Here is a 4,950-nt window from a genome sequence, read left to right on the forward strand (position 1 = left end):
CCACGGAGATCTTTGAAAGCGGTGTGGCTCGTGTAGTTACAGTTCCAAAACTGCAAGCCACCGGACTGGGTGAGAAATGCCATCGCTTCCAGGAGGCCAGCCCTCCTCATCCTCCGCGCCAGGTCACCCACAGCGTGGGGAGTGGGACCCCAGAACAGAGACAGTCGGAGACAGAGACACAGAGAGAGAGAGAGAGAGAGAGAGGCAGAGAAAGGGCAAGAAGGTGACAAGAGAGAAGCAGACAGAGACCGAGTGGGAGTGAAAAAGAGCGAGGGTGCTGGAGGAAATGTTTGACCCAGCAACTGGTAAACACAACGTGACAAACCACTTTGCTCTCCTCTCCACTTTGCTTGCGTGCAAAAACATTCCAGAAGAAGTGGCTCGGATTACTTTCCCAGCCACTGCAAAGTGGCCCATGTGTGACTTGCCATCTGAGAACGGTCTTACAATGCCATGAAAGGGAAGTTCTGGAAACCAGTCGCCAAACACAAAGGAGCAAGAAGCGATTGAGATGAGGTATCTGGGGAACCCCAGTGTGGAGCCCCCAGAGGAACCATTGGATTTGCTGGTGTTGAAATGACTTAAGGGCCAGTGCCCAGGGTGTTGCAGACCCACCAGGGAGCGAGTCCGAGAGCACGAGCAGCTAGAGTCAGGTTTGTGGGGAGCAGGAGAATTCTCTCATCCCGGACGCCAGCACAACCCACCATGACATGGTGACACGGGCTTCCCTAGGTCTTCCCAGTCTGCCTTCCCCTGTCCCGTGTCTCCCAACCCTGCCTGGCTAACTTGGTTAAAACATAGGACAGTGACTGGGGCGCCTGGGTGGCGCAGTCGGTTAAGCGTCCGACTTCAGCCAGGTCACGATCTCGCGCTCCGTGAGTTCGAGCCCCGCGTCAGGCTCTGGGCTGATGGCTCGGAGCCTGGAGCCTACTTCCGATTCTGTGTCTCCCTCTCTCTCTGCCCCTCTCCTGTTCATGCTCTGTCTCTCTCTGTCCCAAAAATAAATAAAAAAAAAAACGTTGAAAAAAAAAAAAAAAACATAGGACAGTGAGGTTTAAGGGGTGGTTTTCTCTATAATTAATAGGACACCTCGATCACCCAGAAAGGGTGATCAAATTGGCCCGAATTGGCCCGGCCTCTACACCTTTTCTTTGTAAATGACACGGATTTCCTTCCTCCAGCATCATCTGAGTAGAAAAGTCACGGTCTCTGGTTCAGCTGTATCACCAACCTCTACGGATCTGTGAAATGTGAGAAATGCTAACGTTTTCCCCTCTGGGTTACTGCAAAAATTAGGTGAGTGGACACAGATAAGATACGAAAGACAGTGGCTTCCCCCGTGAAAAAAAAGAAATGCAGTTTTTCCTCAATGAATGCTAGTTGTCAGTGCCCTACAGAGCCAATCAGGACCTGAATTTAAGTACCGACAGTCACTGGACAAAAGCATTTGTTTTGAGGTCTGAGTAAAGCTTTGCCTCAGCAGACAGGAGGAACCACTTGGTAATTTGCAGGCAGGCTGTGGAAAAAAAAAAAGAAAGAAAAAAAAAAGTCCTACGCATAGGAAATTTCTTCCTGGGTCAAGGACTTCTTTTGCCAGTTTCTCCAGGGACGTTTTTCGTCTTTAAGAAACACTGGCTTTCATAATATTAGGTGATGTTTAAGTACCTGCTGGGTATTAGTCCGCTTAATTTTATTTTTCATTAAGTCAAAGGATTTGCACATAATTGGTTTCCCTCTGGCTTCCATACCCACCTGTGGTTAGCGGCCACAATTGGGATACGGCATCCAGACAAAGGTGGCTTTACTTCTTTTCTTTTTTTTTTTTTTTTTTTTGCTTTTTCTGTTTTTAACAGCTTCTGGAGACTGACATCAGGTCATGGGTTTACTTCATTTTTGACGATAATATTTATTGCACTTTTTCTGAGTAGAAGAGTCATGCGTTCATTAAAGAACTTTTGGCAAAAAACGTACACATCTATTTCCTACCATTTATTGAGCACTTATTACTTGCAAGATCCTTGTAAAGCCTCGTGCCTTGCAGGCATATGCAGTTTAATCTGCATAACGATTTTGTGAAATAAGTAACTTACCCAAGACCACAGACTGATGAAGTGAGAAAGTGAACACTTGAACATAGATCTGTCTTTCTCTTAAGGGGATTTTTTTTTTATCCCTACCTGCCATAGGTAGACAGACAAGAGGCACGCAGTTAATTTATAAAGAGGAAAATTAAAACCAACACGGCCACTGTTATCAACTGGGTTGAGGGGATCTTTCCTTCTAAAGTGCAGTTGATCAGGGCGGAGATTTGAGCCATGCTGGTTTACTAACGTGAGTTTTATGTCAAACAGGTAAATGGTAAAATCCTAGTCTCGCCATTCATTCATTAAGAGATAGGACTTTTGAGTATCATAATCCGGTCGGGCGGCTATAACAAAAAGCACAGAATGGGTGGCTCGGAAACACCAGAACGTTATTGTTTCCAGTTCTGGAGGCTGGAAAATCACGGCGCCAGACTGGGGATGTGAGGACCTTCCGGACGGCTGACTTCTTTCTGTGTCTTCATATGGTAGAAGGGGTGAGGTTAGCTCTGTGCGATCTCTTTTATTTAATTTTTCTTAATGTTTATCTTATTTTGTTTTTGAGACAGAGAGAGACAGAGCATGAAGGGGGGAGAGGCAGAGAGAGAGGGAGACACAGAATCCGAAGCAGGCTCCGGGCTCCAAGCTGTCAGCACAGAGCCCGACGCGGGGCTCGAGCTCACGGACCGTGAGATCATGACCCGAGCCGATGTCGGACGCGCAACCGACTGAGCCACCCAGGCGCCCCTATGTGACCTCTTTTAGAAGAGAACTAATCCCATTCATGAGGGCTCCACACTCATCACCTAAATACCTCCCAGAGTTTCCACCTCCTAATAGCATCGCCTTTGGGGGTTAGGATTTCGACACATAAATTTTGGGGGGACGCAGACATTCAGACCATAGCATTGAGTACTTTACTTTCCTTGTCTTCTGTCTTCATCTGCAATGAGGCATTCAACGCACAGTGGACGGGACGATTCAGTGGAAGACAAAATTGTATAGAAACCACTGAGGCCAACAGCATAATAACTAAGACAGGTGAGGACTCATTACACACACGTGCACACATACTAGTTACAAACGTGTTACAAAATTAGAGCGCCACTCTCTATAACGTTCATTCTCTAGAATACTTTTAAAATTTAACATTGCATCCTGGGTATTTCCCCTGTCAGCTAATATCCTTTAAATAACAATATACGTTTTGTTTCTGACAGTTTCACTCTAATTAATTTAATGATTCTCTTATCGTGGCACATTTAATTCATTTTAAAATGTTGTCATTTTGAATAATGCTGCCGTGTAACCCTGATGCACGAATCACTGAGTGCCTTTTGTGTTTTGTCTCTCAGAATTGCCCTAAAAATCACTGAGTAAAGGCATATGCACATTTTCATGGCTTTCTGTAAATACTGCCAAATGCTCTTCTGAAAGGAGGGCAAATTTACACTCTGATAAGAATATGACTACGGTTTTGTGTGTGTGTTGGCCAATAAAAAATGACCAATTTCCTACGTCAAGAAAGTCTCTGCGGGGGCGCCTGGGTGGCTCGGTCGGTTGAGCCTCCGATTTTGGCTCGACTCATGATCTCCTGGTTTGTGAGTTCTAGCCCTACATCAGGCTCTGTGCTGACAGCTCAGAGCCTGGAGCCTGCTTCCCATTCTGTGTCTCCTCCTGTCTCTGCCTCTCCCCTGCTCATGCTCTGTCTCTTCTGTCTCTCAATAAGAAATGAATGTTAAAAAAAAATTAAAAAAAAAAGAAAGTCTCTGTGAAACTTTAATTTTCTTCTCCAAATAAAAATAATTTTTCTTTGCCAGGGTCAGTGAAAACATTTCATGTTTGCATTGACTACTTGCATTAATTTTCAGAGTTATCAGTATTTATCTTTTTCCATCTACTTGGTTTTTAAGGACTCATTACAGATTCCAACTTTTTTCAATTTAATTTCCTTGATCTTGCAGAAATTTTTAGGTTACTTAGTTAAATGTCTGTTTTCAGAATTCCTTGCTTTGTATTTACACTTAGGAAAAGATAGAGTATATTCGTTTATATTTTCTCCTAATTATTTATGATTTTAATTCAACAGTACTTGGGTTTAGTTTTCCTTTTAAGGAGAATATTGACTTAGAACCTAATACTATGTCCTGAATGGGGATGCGTATATATTATCTCATTTAATGCTCCCTGCTCCCCCACCCCCCAAAATAAGGCAGCTATTAACACATCCTTTTCACAGATGAAAAAGTGGACTTACTCAAGTCCAAGAAACATCAGGTGACTGGATTGTGATTCAGATTCAAATGTGGGGCCTAGAATCAAAATTGTCTAGTGTCTTTATCACGCAGAAAGGGTAGGTAAAAATAAGAGAAGGTGTATAACTCAAGGAAAGTTAGAAGAATGGATGAATGGATTGATGGATGAATGGAGAGATGAATTAGTAGTCTAAAATACTGATTTACCAGCCTGACAAAACGTCTCTCTCTGTTCAGTAGACCGTAAGTCTGGTCAAGCCTGTAGTCATTTCACTATTGTCCAGCCTCCAGATGAGGCTCCCAGATTATTATGGGGAGACAGGAGAGATTCACGGGGCCAAAGTAACTGGTGGGCGTGAGAGAGTCTGTACTCCCTGAAACCACCAATTTGTCCGTGTACCCCAAAGCCATAATATGTCAAAGTCGGACCACAGGTGAGCACTTTAACTGGATGCTTTGTAGAAGGCAAGAGCAAGGGCTTAGGAGGCTGATGGTTCCAGTCTGAATCTCAGCTTCCCAGCTCTGTGACATCAGCCAAATAAGTTACTGAACTTCTCTGTGCCTCGGTTTTATCATTTGCAAAAGAGGAGTCACAGTTACTATCCCAGAGGACT

The sequence above is a fragment of the Prionailurus viverrinus genome, chromosome B3 (genome assembly GCF_022837055.1).
Source record: "Prionailurus viverrinus isolate Anna chromosome B3, UM_Priviv_1.0, whole genome shotgun sequence".
Taxonomy (NCBI): Eukaryota; Metazoa; Chordata; class Mammalia; order Carnivora; family Felidae; genus Prionailurus; species Prionailurus viverrinus.